Raw genomic sequence first — 19,060 nt, forward strand, 5'->3', positions numbered from 1 at the left:
TATCTACTGTCAATGAGGAACCTGCATGGTTCTGGTAATCGCGGAACGTTGATTGATTTGAATAGTCTTCTACTTAAAACTCCCAAAAATCAACTCAGTTTTTAAAAAATCGACTTGGATTGGAACGAAGCTCACGTGACACAAAAAGAGGAGGAGCATGCACAACGTCAAGATTCAGTCCCTGGGTTACAATAGAACCGGTTCCAAAGGAGTCGAAGCGCAGCGTGGTTTGCTGTTGTTTGTTGAAAACAAATGTGCTCTTATTTTGATCTTCAGAAGAGGAAGAGGTGTATATTTTAGCTGAATCACCCACCCTCAACCCCCGAAATTCCGACAACAAGAAAACTTACTTTGAATTGAACATCAATATTTTATTCACAAGTAAATTACTTCACATTGTTTACACAATAAATTAAATACAGAGCATTTATTGACCCTCTATATGTCATGGGCTTACGGTTTATTCACAACCCCCCCCCTCCCTTTGAAAAATTCATTTTGAGCTGTACATCATTAACTAATTCAAAATAAAATCACTTTAAAGTAAAATTTAAAAACTAATAAAGAAAACAAACATGAAAGATTTATTTCCATATTTATGGATACCACTCAGAATTTTACAAACTAGACTAGTGTCAGTGACTGCAGGGCCTGATTAACTAAAATTGAGGCCAAGGCCTACAATGCTTTGGAAGCCCGCCCCCCCCCCCCTCTATTCTATCACATTGAGTCAACGCAAAATAATGTTTAACATTTACTTAAAGCATGATTGGTGATTTTTTTTTTTCACAAAAATACATGATTTTTTAATGCTGTCATTGGTTTTTTAAAAATTCGAAGCCCCTTAGGAGGATTGACCCCAATCCCAGGGCCTAGTAGACATGTGCCTTAATCAGGCCTGAGTGACTGTCACAGCTTGCAAAAGATGCTGACATTCATTAAACAGTATTTGTGTTCATTAATGAGGCAGAGCAAATTAACACTACTTGCCATTTTAGCCATGAAAAATAATGACACTCAAAAAATAAATTAAGAAGATATCAAACAAATTGCGAGTGTCAAGCTAGGCAGATACCTCTCCCCGCATGGAATATGGGGGAATAAACCTTCTTAATTTAATACTTTATAACATCAAGCAGATATCAACTTTACTGTTTTCTATCTTTGTCAAATTTACGCGCTTTTTTTTTCCTAATGAAGTTGTTTCCATTAGTCAAAAGTACTACTTTTAATAACTGAAGTTTATAGAACGAAAAAGAAATAACACGGAGCCGGGAAAATCTTTTATTTTTAAAACGTTAAATTTTTAATTAATGTTTCAAAACGTCCGATTTTTAAAACAAGGCGTAATCTTTATGACATCAAAAGTGATGAACTTTGGCGCGCTGAATGTTTACGCTTGCTGTCTAGCACGTTTCCAGTTTATGATAATTCAGAAGCGAATTAAATACTGTGCTCTGCGGTAATGGCATCAGTGAATGATATTTCATCACTTGTGATGTCATGTGCAGAAGTGTAAAAAAAGGAAATTGAATCTGCGCACCGATTAAAATAATTTTTAAGAATATTAAACTTTGTCAAATTATTTAAAAAATGGTCAAATCCTATGTTTTTAAGCATGCTCTTTCAGGAAAAAATATTTCTTAGAAATTTCGGAAACAACTCCATTCTCTTTATATCTTTTTTTTTTTTTTTTTTTTGGCCAGTTCAAATTGATATTATTGATCTGAAAAATAACACGTAATGTGTTACGTCAATTAATAATCATTATTTCTGTGCTTTTAAATGCTTATACATGTTTTTAGATTGATTTAAATGCGTAGTGAATTAATTTTTAATTGCTTCTTTTTTTATCTGATGTAGTGACATTTTACAGATAAATATAATTTAGTTTTTTAACAGTATTCCTTTTTTTTGAAAATTGTTTTTGAAAAGCTAACACTTTATACATATAAATAAAAGTTTCATTTGCTGCTTTTTTAATATTAACTACCTATATAATTCAGATTTTTATTCATTAACAATTAAATTACGAAGACGTTCGTCTATTGTGCATTGAAGTTACAACGAAACAGCTTACTTTTTCTGGTCGCATGGAGGGGCGGGGGGGGGGGGAGTGTAACGTCACTTCTTCGTACGACCCGGGCTTTGGACGCAGAAGTTAGAGCAGAGGAAAGTAATACAAATTAATAAATGAAAACTATATTAATCTTTATTGTAACTCTTTCGAATTTTCTACTTCTTTCAATATGTTTTTAAGTAAAAAGGAAATATGATTTTAAATTTAAAACTTTTGAGAATTTTATCATTTCTTCAATACGTTTCTTCCTCATTTTTATTGTTTGCTCCTAAAGTATTTTATTTATTCATTGTTATTTTTATTCATGAATTTTGCAGACTAGAGATGCAAATCATACACAAAGCCCCTTCATTTTTTTTAAATCTTAAAAATTACTCAAAATTCAAATCGAGACTTTTGATTTCAATAATTGTTTTGAATGCAATAGTTGAAGCAGAGCAAAATGAAATAAATCAATACATGAAAAATAACATTCTATCCTCAAAGAAAATAAACTCGTTTCAATTCGAAGAATTAAAAAAAAAAAAAAAAAAAGGAGAAGTGATCAGGGATAGCTTTTGTAAAAAGTAGAACAATTTTATATAATTAATATACAATTCTGTTATTTTCTGTTAAGTAACTTTTGCAACAGAAGAGTGAATAACACAGTTTAGTTTTCTCTCTCTCTCTTTTTAATAGTGTTGATGGCTTGCACTATTTTTATCTCTTGGTACTCTAAAAATATTCAACTTGTTATGTACGATTCTGAATATTTGCAATGAGATACAATCTAGTACTTGTAGTTCGGCAGTTTGTGCGTGGAGCCATCTTGAGAATGATAGCGATGTTCTATACACGCACGTGCGTCCAGTGCTAGAGGAGCGAGGAGCGGGAATGAATCTTGACGTCATCACCGGAGAAGGGGAAACTAAGTGGGCGGGGCTAATCGGGAGACTTTAAAAATTAATTAAAAAATAACTAGCAGTCCGAATGAACTGAAACCGGTGTCTATCGTTATAAAATGGCTTAAATTTTCATTTTAAAAAATAAAAAAATGCATGCAGGTTCCTCATTCTTTTGAGTTAACAAACAAAACACTTGTAATTGGTTTTAGTAAGGGATTTTCAATTTTCTCTCATGATTCTGCTTTTACGACTAGCAAGACTCAGTAGTTGTGATTATCTTTCTTTTTTGCTTGTTTTTTCATTTCTTATAAAAAAAAAATTTGAATTTAATGCGCGCTTTTTCCCGCGAGATTCATCTGAAAATGAGCTAGGGCAATCGAGGTCGCGATTATTTTAATTTTTTAATTTAATATAAGTTCTTGTACTACTAACTACTGTAATATATTTCACGTAAAATATAAGTGTCAAGTCCACCCTTTATGGTTTTACAACAGGATACGGTACACAACACAACAATACTTCATTTAAGTTTCATTTGCATCAATTATTTCCTTTCAAGAGAAAAGCAAAACTGCCAGTCTTCCCAAAAAGCGCAGCTATTACATAACTGGTTGCATCCAATGAGATCAGCGATCGCATCCTCGTTAACACGCCCTCCAGTGCATCAGCAAAAATCGTAACGCCAGCGAAACAGCGATAATCTTACAAATCTAGTCTTCCGCTCTACCCCGTTCTCCCGCCAAGCGAGCAAGTTTCCACTATTGTAGGTTTTCTCCATTTTATAGAACTCACTGGTCGCCTCGGTGCCACAGCAAGCGTTCGGAAACGCTTCCGGAGGAGCCGATGACGTCACCTAACTGCGTTCGGAAATGCTGCGGTCGCTTTCTGGTGGACTAGAGTCCCTACATGAAAACGTGGTTTTCAGAGTTGCGACAACAGCTACTCTCGGAAAGCGCAACCGGTTACAGGGGGGGGGGAAGATAGGGTTGCCGCCGAGTTGCAAGATTGGCTCCTTGCTCGCTTTCGAGTTTCATTTAAAAATAAATAGTCGCAAACGGGAGCGGAAAGAGTGGCTAAAACGGGTTCTGAAGGATGTTAGCACCGCGGATTCGAAAATGCATGCTGTTCAATAAGTGAAACGCTCGATTTTGATTCAAGCATTAAAAAAAAGACAAAATGGCTGTGTGTTAGCAGAATTAAGAGCAGATTTTTTTTTTCTTAAACCTTATTCTCTTTAAGGGGGTCCGGGACACAAAAATCCTCAAATTTTGCATTTTTTTTTTATAATTTGAAAAATTGCTCCGTTTTTTTCTGCTTAAGAGGACGTTTGAATCTTGTTTCTACCTTAAATAGAACGAAAGTTATAGTTATTTTTGTTGCATGCATCTAACGAATGTGTACATAACTTTAAAACTTTAAACGCGTTTTTCTCCATGATGCAATTTTTCCCGATTTCTTGCATTCAAACTCTTATAAGTCAGGAACCGATAGAGATAAAGTAATGAAACTTGGAGCATATCTTTTTCAAGCAATTTACTTTAATTTTTATTCGGCGAATTTAAAAAAAACGTTTACTTCAAAAATTATGATTTTTTTAAAAAAAAGTATCTTCGAATTTTTCGAAATTTTTCTTCAAATATTTTTTATTTTTTATTGAATCAATATTTTTAAAATCGCCGAATAAAAATTAAAGCATAGATATTTGTGCATACTTTTTTGAAAAAAAATTGAAAATTGACCAACAATATTTTGAGTTATAGCAATTTAAACAACCCCATTTTTTTGAAAAAAACTAATTAAATTTAAATAAAAAAATAATTTTTTTTCATATTTATGTTATGATTTTGCTTATTAAATAAATGATGAATCAGTTCAAAAAATTTCAAAACTCTAAAGTACATAATAAAAAAATTTTCAAAATGTGTCCCGGACCCCCTTAATACGATCAATTTTAAATTAATCAAAAGATTCCGAGACAACGAAAATTATATTATAATTTTAATTGATTTAAAATGAATGAAAGAATAAAGACTGATTAAGAAAATGAAAATAAATAAGCAACAAATAACGAACATAAAAAATTGCTTGTTTTTGCTACATTAAATTAAGCTTTATAAAGATTTTTGAACATAGAAATATTTCTTATATTGATATCAAAAGCATTACTTATTTTTTTTCTATAAAAGGAAAAATATACAATTTTCTGATTTAAATGGAACAAAGCTTAGCATTAGCTTAAAAATTCTGAAAGAAAATATATGCCTGGGATGCCCACCTACGGGGGGGGGGAGCTGTTAGGGGTGTGGCACCCATGTATATGCAAAGGAAAGTTTGAAAGAGGAATACTAGAAAAATGTAGAAGCTTAAAACAAGGTATCCTATCCAGGCCAGGATCTATACATTTTAGGCCTCCCTGCAACAAAATCTGTATAGCCCCTCCCCAGAGGCCATCAGTGTATATTTTTAACGTTAAATAAGTCTTAGTGCTAGGTTTTTTCAATTTTTGTCTTCAATTTCAGAGGCCGTTGGACCCCTTAAGACGTGGGGCACCCCACACTGCGGGGAACCCATCTCGCCCCAACCCACTCCAAAAAAAAAAAAAAAAAAAAAAAAAAGATTAAGAACCTATGAATATTTTAATGGTTTAGTGGGCTAGTGGGCACACCTAGTTAATAGATTAATTTGTATAAAGTTGAAAACTGAAATTATATTAATCAGAGGTCATTTTTATTTGAAACTAGATGCAGATAGAAATATTCAGAAATAAATTGGGAAGTTAAGGAAGGGGGGGGGGGGTGTATTTCGACACATTATATTTTTTCAACATTCTTATATGCATAAGAAACAGATGTCTCTATTATTTTATATTTATTTCTTGAAAGTACACTATCTATTATTTAAAATTTTCAACAACATTTTTATACCAAAACAAAACTAGAATGAAAGGTAGTAAGATAGTAGACATTTTTTTAATGAAACAAAATTAAAACAATTCAGAGCACCAAAAAAGGACTTGTACTTATTTTGAATTTTTATGACAAAGCAAAAACTAAAAATTGAAAACAATTTAGCATGAGGAAAACTCATTTCTTTCATGCTAAGTTTTCAGATCAATAGCATGATCTTATTGTTGTAATCTTGTTGTTGTTGTAAACAACATAGATCTCTGTTGTTCAATTTACTTTTTGGTGTTATTGTATCTATAAACTTTATTTAAAACACAAAATTTTCAGCATTTTCATCCGAAAAAGAAAACATTAGTTTAATTAAAATCTTCAGTCACTAATGGGCTAATTTTCAAAAAGTGCAACTTTGCTATCACATGCCTTTTACAGTTAAAACTAAGGAATAATTTGTTATATTTTAATTTCAGCAAAAATATATCCATTTAAATCTGCCGACAGTTTTTTTTTTTTTTTTGGTTTGCAGCATGTGAATTCTCACCTCCATGTGTTAGAATTTAATTGATTCAAAATAAATAAAGAGATAAAAAAAGGTAAGAAAATGAAAATAAATAAATAAACGACAGATAATGCACATTAGAAATTGCTTGTTTTTGTTTCGGAAAGGCAAACGTTGTAAAGAGTTTTAAATCTAAAAGTATTTCCTGTAACCATCTGAAACGCAATATCACTAATTAAAATGGTTTGCTATTAAAAAAAGGCTAATTAAAATTGCATGTTTTAGTTTATCCTGTACAATTTCCTGATTTAAATGTGATTAAGTTAAACATTAAAATATAAAATTTGAAATATAAATATGCAAAGGAAAATTTGAAAGTTCAATACTAGAAATAGGTAGATGGTCAAAACGAGGTAACCCCTCCCTCCCCCCCTCCCCCCCCCCCAAAAAAAAAAGAAAGAAAGAAAACCAAGAACCTCAAAATATTTTAGTGGTTCAGTAGGCACTCTTGGTTAAAATATTAATTTGACTAAAGTTGAAAATTATTACTTTAATTTGATGTAGATAGAAATATTCAGAAATAAATTAAGGAGTTGAGGGGTGTAATTTGAAACATTACTTATTTTCAACTCATATGAATAAGAAACAAATGTATCTATTCAAAAAATCAGTAATCCAACGTCAGAAAGCACTTACTGATTTTTTGAATTTTCAGCACAAAGGTATTTATTCGTTAAATGTATCTATTGTTATTTATTTCTCTGCATCAGATCATGCATCTATTACTTACATTTTGAACAATATTTTCAAATCAAAACAATATTATAAAGAAAAGAAAGTAGACACTTTCTTAATGAAGCAAAGAAAAAAATCATTCCCAGCACCAGTAGAGGACTTGTACTTATTTTCAATGTTCGTGGAAAAGCAATGTTTACATTTAATTTTGACAGAGATTTTAAATACAACTTAGCATGAAGAAAACTCATTCATTCCATACTAACAGTTCAGGTCATTACCACATAAAGATTACAAAAGTCTCTAGTGTTCAATTAATTTTTTTGGTGTTGTTACATCTGTAAACTTTATTTCAAACATAGAATTCCTAACATTTTTACACACACGCACAAAAAAAAAAAAAAAAAGAGAGAGAGAGAGAAAACAAAGACATTTTTCTCAATGAGGCAATTAAAATCAAATTCAGGGTACCAAAACAGAATTTGTAGTTTTTATAGATTTTGGGCAAACTATTATTGTCAATAACTGCTTAAGTAACAAAATAAGCAAAGATTAATCTTTGTGTTTTCTGGAATGCAACGTAACTTTAAAATATTCACATGTTCAAAATGTGGTTATTATTATCAAATTTTAAAAACTCTTTACTCCAAAGTATCATTTCCTAAAACTAATAACTATGGACAAAACACAAGTTTAATCAAAAATTTCAGTCATTTATAAGCATAAAGAAAATAAATTTTGTTATAGGCTTTACTCCCATCTACTCAATTAGGGAGTTTCGATTAGACAGGGCAAAATATACTGATGCTTGTAATTTATTTTCTTTTATACTATTTGTGAAGTGAATGTTTGTGAAAAAAAAAAAAAAAAACCCTTGATTGAAATAAATTGTATTTTTTGTTCAGATTTTTTCATATAGATTGCAATTCCATTCATTACCCTGTATCATGGATGGATGAACATGACCTATATTCCAACATCTTGAAAAAGGCTTCCAGAATTTAGTCAGAAACAGAGAAGGTGCATTGACAGTCGGAAGTGGACTAAGATAACAGTTGCTACCTATCCCTTTCAAAATTGGAGTTATTTGCAGTTATTCAAATCCTGTCCTGTAGTTTAAGTGGGGAGAAAAATCTCTTCTTGAGAGGGGGGGGGGGATTTCTGGATAACTACACAAAGAGAATAAGCATCAATGAACTGTTCATTTAATGCTGAAATAAACAAACCTAAATATATCTTTCATAATTTTATGTATACCTTAAACTACTTTAATTGAATACCGAAAAATTTATTAAAAATCTAAATTGAAAACTGAATTTCTGTTGCAAAATTGTTTGTTTTACTTCTTTACATTTCAATATTATTATACAAATGAATGATAATAAATATGATAATAAGCGTGACAAATCAGAAATACAGCACTGTTTGTATGAAGAAGATCAAAATTTTATTTAATTACACTATTTAGCATTTAAACACAGAATTTTTGCTGGTTTGTGTGTCATTGTTGAAAGTCCAAAGACCATTTCGGCAGCAAATTTTCTGAAGTCATCAGCATAATAAGAAGCATAACAAACATGAATGGCATATTATGTATGGAAGTTTATTATTTTTTTAAACAACTTCATTAGTTTTGATAAAGCTGTCAAGCTAAGAAAACTTGGAAAATGATTTCTGGACATCCTTGTAAACTAAATATTGGAGATCATTCTATTATACAATTCTTTAAGCGAACAGTACAATACTATCATGAGTTTTCTAGAACATCTGCATCAGGGCCATTCAGCTAGTAGTTGAGCTTTCTTCAAGTTGCAGAATATCTGGAAGAAACTTAAACATTAAGGGCAAATAAATTTAAAAGCAGAAGTAAAACTCTTTAAATGTGACCTATTAAATGTTCATATTTTGGCTATTGGATATTGTTAATTGACCCTCAAAACTAAAAAATTCACCATCGCCGAATTTTAAAACACCGTGGTTGATTTTTAATGAAATTTTAAAAATCCACGCGCAAAAGTGCGCACTTCTGAAACGTCACTAGCCTACGTCACAGGGCGCGAATGGGCAGCCTTCCGCCGAAGATCCCTTGTTTTCGCTAGGAATATTTTGAGCGCGCTGATATTTTTATTTTTTAGAAATTCAATAATCCTTTTGAACACACTATGGAGACCGGATTCGTTAAAGCACAATCTAAATAATCTTCTTCATGTAACATCAATGAGGATATTCGAATATTTCCGAGAGGATGAGAGGTTTAATGTTCCAGAAACGCGAGGAGTTAAATGCGAGGAGATAGCCTTTTACGTTTCGTCTTCGAAGTCGAATGCGTGACCTTCGGCTTCTGCCCTACCGGAAGGCGCATAACGTCGCTTCCTATGCCATCTGACGTCACAGGTGCTTGAACTTTAAAAATTAATTTGAAAAAAACTACTTATCGTATCGCAAAAATTTTTCACCTATGATGTTCATACATGTTACTCTATCATATAAAAATAAAATTGAAAAATCGAAAACTTCCCTATTGGTAGGAATGTTTTTTTAAACTAGTTCATAAAATTATAAATGGAAAATAAATAAACACACTTTAATTGAAATAGAACTGTATTTCAACTACTTTGCATTAAGTGTGTTGTAAAATTTAATTTCAAATAACAGGGTGTGTTTTAAAAACACTTGAAAAAGTAAAACACATATTACAGGGGAATGAATATTTTACCTAATTCATCAATCTCTTTTGACTAGCATAGATTGTTTTTCATTTAATTATGCACATATTTGTTACTGTGCATCATCTTTGCTCTTAAGAAGAGAAATCATCAGTTTATGATGATTAAAATAAGTAATGAATGTTCGTGATTCTAAATTTTTTAGGAACCGTGAGAAAACTTGCTTGTTTTTTCTGCACCTTACTTAGGAATATCCAGAACAAAATTGTAGGGGGAAGTGGGGCACATTGGACAGTGGGGCATGTTGTACGGGTTCCAATTATTTGAATATTAATATTTTTAAATTTATTTTTTGACCAACAAATAGCTCCTATGGTCCTACAAATCCTATAATGAAATCAGATGGTAGTTATATTGAACAAATTTTATTCCAGAAAGTGTCATTTCAGCAGTCCTCAGTACTTTTCAGAAAACTATGAATTAATTTTTTTAATGGTTTTAGTCAAGATTGCGAAAAAAAAAATTAACTCCTGTCTTTACATGAGTTCAATTTTTTCAATTTTTCAACTTCAATGGATTCAACTTTTACATGAATGCCACTACCTCATCAAAGCACTTACTTGTGATTGTGATTGGAAAAAATGTGAGTGCATACTAAAGAAATTAACCATAAACTGTTTTTGTTTGTTTTTAATATATAAATTTAAGTGAAGTAAAAATATAGGGAATGCAATATACTGATGCTTGAATTTAAATTCTTTAAAATAAGGCCACATTTTTTAGCAAATTCATTTATCTGTACCTGATATTTTAGCTGGCCACATGAATCAGTTTTGAAAGCCGTATGTTGGGCACCACTGTTTTAGAGCATTTGAATTCCCCTTAATTTCAATGTTCTATTTCCTGACAAAAGTATTGATTTTCTAAAGACTTCAACAAATTAAGATAAGCTCTGATAAATTGAATATTCATTTATATATATATATTTATTTTTATGAGTGGTTGAAATGAACTCGGATGCAATTGAATTACTTTTTGAGTGGGTGAGGCAAAATCATGAACATGTAATAAATGAATATAAATAATGAAAGAAAAATTACTTTCAAAGTTGATGCATTATAATAATAATGTAAGAAAATAAATAACTCTGATTTAAGGAAGCAGTTACTGAACACTTTATTTTGCAATTGGTTGAAAACATCGGATAAATATCAAAATATCCAATATACAGTCGACTCCCGCTACAAAGTGATCCGACTTAAGCGAAATGGCAATAACGCGATTTTTTCAACAGTAAAGAATTTTTGAGCTAGCGCGAATTCCTTGCGCGCAAAATGAAAATTTTCGGAAAGGAACCGCAGTGAGTAAGTTGTTTTTCGTGAATGGACCTTCATCCCTTTAGAATCACTGAGAGCAGAAGAACCCACACTGTACTAGTCTTTTGTCGCTTATATAAATACAGTGAAACCTGTGTAAGTTGACCACTCGCGGTGCAGAACTTTGGCGGTCAACTTAGACAAGTGGTCAACTTGTAAAGGGTGGTAATGATTTTTTTTTTTTTTTTGTCATTTCTTGCACCATGTATTCATTTTTTGAGTAATTCACCCTTACTATTTCTGTTCAACTCACTTTCATTGTTTAATATCATTGAAAGTGAAACAATTATTAAAAATACTATGCAAATATTTTTTTTACTTTTTTCTTGTTTTTAACTATAATAGACACTGTAGTTTTAGAAATTCCATAAGTGGTAGCTAATTTTCTCTGGCTTTCTACATTTTAAATCAATTTTAATATTTCATACTTTTTATTAATCTCAAGTTCAACTAACTTTCTTTTTGAAGCCTTTTTATGTAAAACTTATAGCACAAAGAGCAACAAGCTCGACTCTCCCAGTTCATAAAGGCACAATTAAAATGTCCTATCTCTTAATCCCTTGCACCAGAAATATGTAACTTTACTCATTAGCAGGCCCAGATCTGCGTATCCGTAGTGCGAGGGGCCCGTGTCCTTAAACCGGCCCTAGAAATTAAAGAAAAAATAGAAAAAAAAATAGCACTAAGACTTATTTACTGTACAAATAGATACTGCTGGCCACTAGGGAGGGCCTCTACATATTTTGTAGTAGGGGGCCCACAATGTATAGATACGGGCCTGCTCTTTGTAGCACAATTCCTATGTTGGCATAACATATTGCAACTGAAAGAAAAGACTTTGAACTTTTCTACTGATACCTATTTTCATTGAACAGAGAACAACAAGCTATCTCAAAAAGAACAACAAATGAAAAACAAGTTTGGAGAATATAGAGCAGCATAAGCTTTATGCTGCAGTTTAGTTAGTAAAATGCTAGACCATCATCAAAGCATTAAAAACATTCTTAGCTATCAAAAAGAAAATAATAATAATTATAATAAATAAATAGATAGATAATAAAATAAAATAATTTGCTGAAAAAAGTTTAAGGAAATAAACCAAGTGGTCAACTTACAAAGGGTTTTTTACAATACTCCAAACCAAATTTGGCGTACATTAGTGGTCAAGATAGACAGGTGGTCAAGATAGAGAGGTGGTCAACTTACAGAGGTTTTCCTTCATTATATGAGATAGATCTAATTCCGTTCCTGACAAAAGCGGTCAACATAGACAGGTGGTCAACTTACAAGGGTGGTCAACTTTACAGGTTTTACTGTAACTACTTCTCATTTTCCATTATTTTTTTTTCATTCTAAATGCGAAAGTTAACGAAATATAACGACACCTAGGAGCGCTGCTTTATCTAAAGTTGGTGAAGATAGAAAGAAAAAGAGAACGTTTCTGACAATTAAAGAAAAGGTAAAGCTTCTTGAAAAGCTGAAGCTGAACCAAAAAATGCTTCGAAGGGTAGCACGACAATTAGGTATGATGGTATGAGTGAATCTTCCATACGTACAATTAAAAGTCAAGAAAAGGAAATCCATAAAAGTTGGTCTATGGTGGACTAGAGTCCCTGTATGAAAACGTATTTTTCAGAGTTGCGACAACGCGGCATCATTTTCCTATTGGTCGAAGACCGCCTGAGGCAGTGTTTCTTCTTCTCCCGTAGGATTAACATGGAGCGTATGACAGTGCTGTGGAAAGACCCAGAATGTGGAAAATTAAAGGTGAGTCCAAGATTTTAATGCTCATATTACTGTTCTACAATGTTCAAATTATACGTGTGTAGCTTTACTTTAGTGAGTCCATTCCTATTTCTTTAACTATTGCGTAATTATATCAAGAACATGTGTTCCGGTGTGCTAAAATTCCCTTCTGACACTTTATTTGGGTCTTTTATAGTTAGTTTTCCTGTTAAATCAATTACTCCAATCACAACGCTATTGAAAAACAACACTTTAAGACAAGGCAAAAGTTTAAATTGTGTAAATTAAATTTTTTTAACGATAGATCTCTGTATTCGGTTTGGCGCGATCAATTTCGTGCTTGGTGACGAGTGGAAGTAAACAAAACATACACTTGTGATGTACGTGAGGATGTATTAACTTGTGATTTGTATTATAAATGCTGTATGTTGCAGAAATTTTTTTGAAAATAAATGTGACTTGATATTAAAACCCAATTTAACTTATGTTTTAATGTTAGGGTTTTTATTTTTCCTGATCATTGACAAAAATCGACTTATGTATCGTTTTTAATATTCCTTCAAGCTATAAAACTCCAAGTTACATCTTCTCTTTATGCAACGTAAGTATTTACAGTGTCAAATTTTTGTTTTTTGAAAGGAGATGCAGAGGAAATAAAATGCTTATAAATTATAGAACTTTCAATGCTTGCTGGCAGTATATTTTAATAACATTTAGAATTAAGGAAAAACGATTTGTTAAGATTTTCTGCTAAATATTTATTAGTTGAAATTTGTAAAAAATGACTATTTGATTATGAAATTAATGTAACCACATGAATTCGCCAAAGCGTTTGAGGTGGTTATGAAGTGCAACACTTGCTTGACACACGGCACAGTTTTTATCAATTTTTTTTGTTGATCGAACCAATTTAAAATGTACTATTTTATTAAAAATTTAATGAATTGTATGTAGTTTTGGTTATTTTGGTAATTTTGGTTTTTTTATTCAACAAGCATGTCAGACGCTGTGTGTTCCATCATAAATAGAAAATTGAAGTGTTCTAAGTTCGGTTCAAGTAGTGTGTTGGTACTTTTTATTATGCTCTAATTATAGTTTATTAATTTTTAGGTTGCCTAGTTTTTTCCTTTACATGCTACTCTTTCTTTATCACCTGAAGAATAAAATGCATGCTACCACCCTGCTTCAGGTTCGTAAAATGTTTTATTTTTATTGAGAAAATGATTTTTAAATAATTATGCCATGATTGATACATAATTAAGTTTTAACAAGTGTTGAATTACTTTTCAGATCAGGACCGTTATCATGGGTTTTTTAAATTGTAAAAGTCCTGCCAGCTATAAAGCTCTTGTTTGTCAGAAATTAGGTACATTTAAAGTTTTGCGGGTTGAAATATCAATACTTTCATCATAAAATGCTGAATGAAAGATTTTTTAAGTGAAACTTTTTATGCAAGGGCTTTGAAGTTATGATCCAACCTTTTTGTGTGACGAAAAGTGGTGGGGATAAGCAATGTCGGTTAAAAGGAAAGCAGTAGCTTGCTTGCCTTCAGGTATTGGAGAAAAGTGAGACATTACACTCTTCTCGCTTCCTTTCTCATTTTGTATGGTTGCGTATACTGCATTCAGGCAGCACGGAGATCAGTATGTACATTTGTAATTACTTACTTAAGTTGTCGTAAACAGATCATTTCTCTTCTTAAGAAGGAAGAAGACGATCATTATCAGTGGACACATGTATACAATTTTATGTAAAAATATGAATAAGAAACACAATCTATTCAAAATGTTTGATGAATAATTAAAATGTTTCACCTCTATCGTGTGTCATTATGACACAACCCGTTTCTTGGAATCAAACTTTAGAAGAATTCTACTCTTCTGGATCAGCAGAAAAAAAAAGTACATGAAGCTCTCACCCCACATCAAATTCGTAAAAATTTTGATATTTTGTAGGAAAATGATTTTTAAATAATCCTATCTTGATTAAAGTGGAGTTAAATTTTAACTAGTGTGGAATTGCATTTTAAAATAAAGGCTCATCGTGGGTTTTTGAGATTCTCTGTAAAGTTCAGGGTTCGAAAATATCCGATATTTTGATATATATTGGATATTTTGATATTTATCCGATGTTTTCAACCAATGCAAAATAAAGTCTTTAGTAACTGCTTCCTTAAATCAAAGTTATTTATTTTCTTATATTATTATTATAATGCATCAACTTTAAAAGTCATGTTTATTTCATTATTTATATTCATTTATTACATGTTTGTGATTTTGCCTCGCCCACTCAAAAAGTAATTCAATTGCATCTGAGTTCATTTCAAATACTCATAAAGATAAATATATAAATAAATAAATATTCAATTTATTCAGAGCTTATCTTAATTTGTTGAAGGCTTTAGAAAACCAATACTTTTGTTAGGAAATGGAACATTGAAATAAAGGGGAATTTAAATGCTCTAAAACAGTGGTACCCAACATACGGCTCTCAAAACTGATTCATGTGGCCAGCTGAAATATCTGGTATAGATAAATGAATTTACTGAAAAATGTGTGTCTTTACTTTAAAGAATTTAAATTTAAGCATCAGTATATTGCATTCTCTATATTTTTACTTCACTTAAATTTATATGTTAAAGACAAATAAGAACAGTTTATAATTAGTTTCTATAGTATGCCCTCACATTTTTTCAATCACAAGCACAAGTAAGTGCTTTGATGAGGTAGCGGCGTTCACATAAAAGTTTAAGACAGGAGTTCAATTTTTTCCCCCGCAATCTTGACTAAAACCATTAAAAAAAAATAGTTTTCTGAAAATTATTCAGGACCACTGAAATAACACTTTCTGGAATAAAATTTTCAATAAAAGTGTGCCATGTGATTTCATTATAGGATTTGTAGGGCCATTGGTCAGAAAATAAAATAAAAAATATTAATATTATTAAAATCATTGGAACCGGTACGACGTGCCTAACTGTCCAACGTATCCCACCTCCCCCTACAATTTTGTTGTGGATATTCCTAAGTGAGGTGCAGAAAAAAAAAGCAAGTTTTCTCACGGTCAGGACCGTCGCCATAGGGAGGGTGAGGGGGGTGTCTCACCCTCCCAGTGATTTCATCCAGTCGGAAAAATCAGTTCATAAGTCGGCATTTTCAATGTTTCGGAATTTCAAAGTTTTAATTGACAGAAATTAAAAAAAAAAAAGTTATTATATTCATACAAAGTTATACATCTAACCTTTTCATACTTTGCGCAAGAGAAAATAATGAATGGTGTCTCCGTTTACATTCAGTTTTACATTGCTCACACTATGCCGATTGCTTAGTTTGCGACTGCTCATTTTGCCGAGACAATAAGTGTCCACTCAGAAAATTCAGCTAGAGTCGGCATTTTTTTCTTTTTCAGTTGATTCTGTATTCTAAATCTTTGAGTAAAGTAGTATGTGGTTTGACCATGTGCACGTTTTCACCTTTTATTGAAAAAGGAAAAACCAAAAAACATGTATATTTTGCGTACTGACGACTATTCATCTCAAAGCCCACCTGAAAGACATAATCAATTCGCCGACTGCTAATTGCACAGTATTCTCAATTTACCGACATTTACTTGAACAAAGTATTATTTTGCCGACACTATATCCAGGGACACCCCAAACTTAAATTCTTGGGGAAAATCCTCAATTTTCCGAATGATAAAATACGGATATGTAATGCACACATGAGAAGGGACATTCAGGAATTTTAAAAAATGCAATAATGTCTTAAAACTTGCCGAATAATCAGACAAATTTGGCCGAATAAGGACTTTTATGGAGGTCACTGGGACCTCCCAATGGGCGCCGCCTTCCTGTACTCAGTCGGCAATTTCAGCTACAATCAGCAATTTTTACTTTTAGAGTGAATTCAAAGTTCACTATATCTTTGATAAAAGTTAAATGGATGTGCATTTGGATAAATGGAAGTGCACTTTAACATTTTCTCATTTTAACAAATTTACAATGCAAATCATGAGTTCTAATGAGTGTTTATATTGTAAATTTTAAAAAGATAATTCAATCTTAAAATATTATTTAGAAATATCTGCGAAGCTGTATCACACATTAAGATTACCTGTGAGCAGCCGAGATGTAAGATTCAAATATTTTTTTCAAAAATATTTGTATAGAAACCCACGGAAAGTCTCAGTTTAAAAACACAACTACATTAAGAAACATGATAGCTTTGAACAGTGCACAGTGGACACATTTATAAAATTGAATCACCAATAAAAAAATTCACAGCAAATTGGAGAAATGCATAGGGTGCCGAAATGATAAAAAAAATTAAAATAGAGAGAAGGATTTTATTACAACACAAAGTCCCATTGGTATGTATTTTTAAGTGTTTGATTTTGAAACGAACTTCTGAATACACATTCAGCACCGTTTCCCTTTTTCTAGGCTTACGGGTAAAAACCGAAATAGTATTCTACTCGCAGGGGTTACGCCTATTTGTCGACCACACAAGTTTATTGTGTAACTAAAGCAAGACATTTGTCCGCCAATTGTAACACTCAGAAATGCCGTCGTGGAGACGGCGTGGCGTAATCGCGTGTAGGGGTGACATTAGAAACGTCAGACCTTCAGGGGTCTTTTCTGTTAAAAACCTTTCTCTGGAATCTGGAACTAGGAGCTCGAGGGAAAATTAGAGAAGAGTTGGATCAACTGTTGTTGTGTGCTTAGGACGGTCTGTCCGGCCCCTGCTGTGTGAACTTTCTGCCTGAAGAAGGAAAAAGAAGGTTATTGGCGTTGGAGCCTTGAAGAGATACAAGTGCATTGAGTTTGTCCGGCTCCCGAGTTTGGCAGAAGATTTGAGTGACTATCCTGCATAGCTATTTTATTCATTATGAATTTCAAAAGAAAAAAAAAAGACTAGTTAAAGTTTTTGAACTTTATTCTCATGATGAATGAACAATAATTCTCATTGTGGCAAGTAAGGAAAAATCTGAAAAAGCATTTTACTTGAATTTGAGAGGAAAAAAAAAAAAAAGCTTATTGAAATGCAGCAGAAAAGGTATGATTATTTTAACTAATATTTTCAAAGCATTATTTTAATCTTTCCCCATTTACATAAATATATATATATATCTTCCGTTAAATATTGAAAAATAAGAGTTCTAAGTAAGTTGCTGGGATGAAAATTTTTTTGTGAAAAGTTTCAAAAAAGAAAAGAAAAAAAAAAGGGGGGGGGGAGGGCAAATGAATGTTTTTTTTTTAGCTCTAAAATTTCAGAAGAAAATGCAATTTAAAAATATTATTTAGGAACATTCAAACATGTACAACATCATTAAAATTACCATTTACCAAACCAAAGACAGATGAAATACGTTTCAAACATTTTTTCAATCAATAGAGAAAAAGAATAGCCAGAGCGTTATAGAATTGCATAACAAGTTTTAATTTAAAAAAAAACCCGATAGGTAAATAAACATGATAGCTTCCTAGGGCACACCCGTGCAAAAATAAAGTAAATATGTTTCAAATAGAGGAAAAGATTCAAAATCTTGTCTAGAAAAGTCACACCAGTAACTCTAATGAGTGTTTAAAAAATGAGTTATAAAAAATTAAAGTAAAATGAAAGTTATCAAGAGATTCAGGATTTCTGATATTTAAAAAAAGTAAAAAAAGGTATCTTATTAGGTATCTCTAAAAAATACCACCTGTATTCAAAATGTTAAACGTTTAACCCTTCCTCAAGTTAAAATATAAAAGCTTTAAATTATCTTAGTCTGTAAGTTCAAAATGTTAACAGATTGTTTTAAGGTTGCATAATTTTGTACTTTTAACAATTAAAAACATTAGAGTGAAAATTGAAAATTTCGTCGTGAAAACTAAAACAGCTAAAATGTTTTTTAAAAAGAAAATCTGGAGGAGGATCTCCTACCTTTTTTTCTTTTAATAAATAAAATGATTTAGGGAAGTAGCTTAGGAGGGAGGACGGAGGAATCGCAGAACCTAACCATTTCCTTTTATCTTATGGTAATGAAATGTAATCTAAGTTGCGTTTTTAGAAACTAACTGCAGGAGGGTCCTATGAAATCAACGAAGATCGTCTGAAACTTCGTTTTTTGGCATTCAATTTCAGAAAGTTGTCGAAAGAGAGAGCCTCTGAACCTCGTTTACCACAAATG

The sequence above is a fragment of the Uloborus diversus genome, chromosome 3 (genome assembly GCF_026930045.1).
Source record: "Uloborus diversus isolate 005 chromosome 3, Udiv.v.3.1, whole genome shotgun sequence".
Lineage (NCBI taxonomy): Eukaryota > Metazoa > Arthropoda > Arachnida > Araneae > Uloboridae > Uloborus > Uloborus diversus.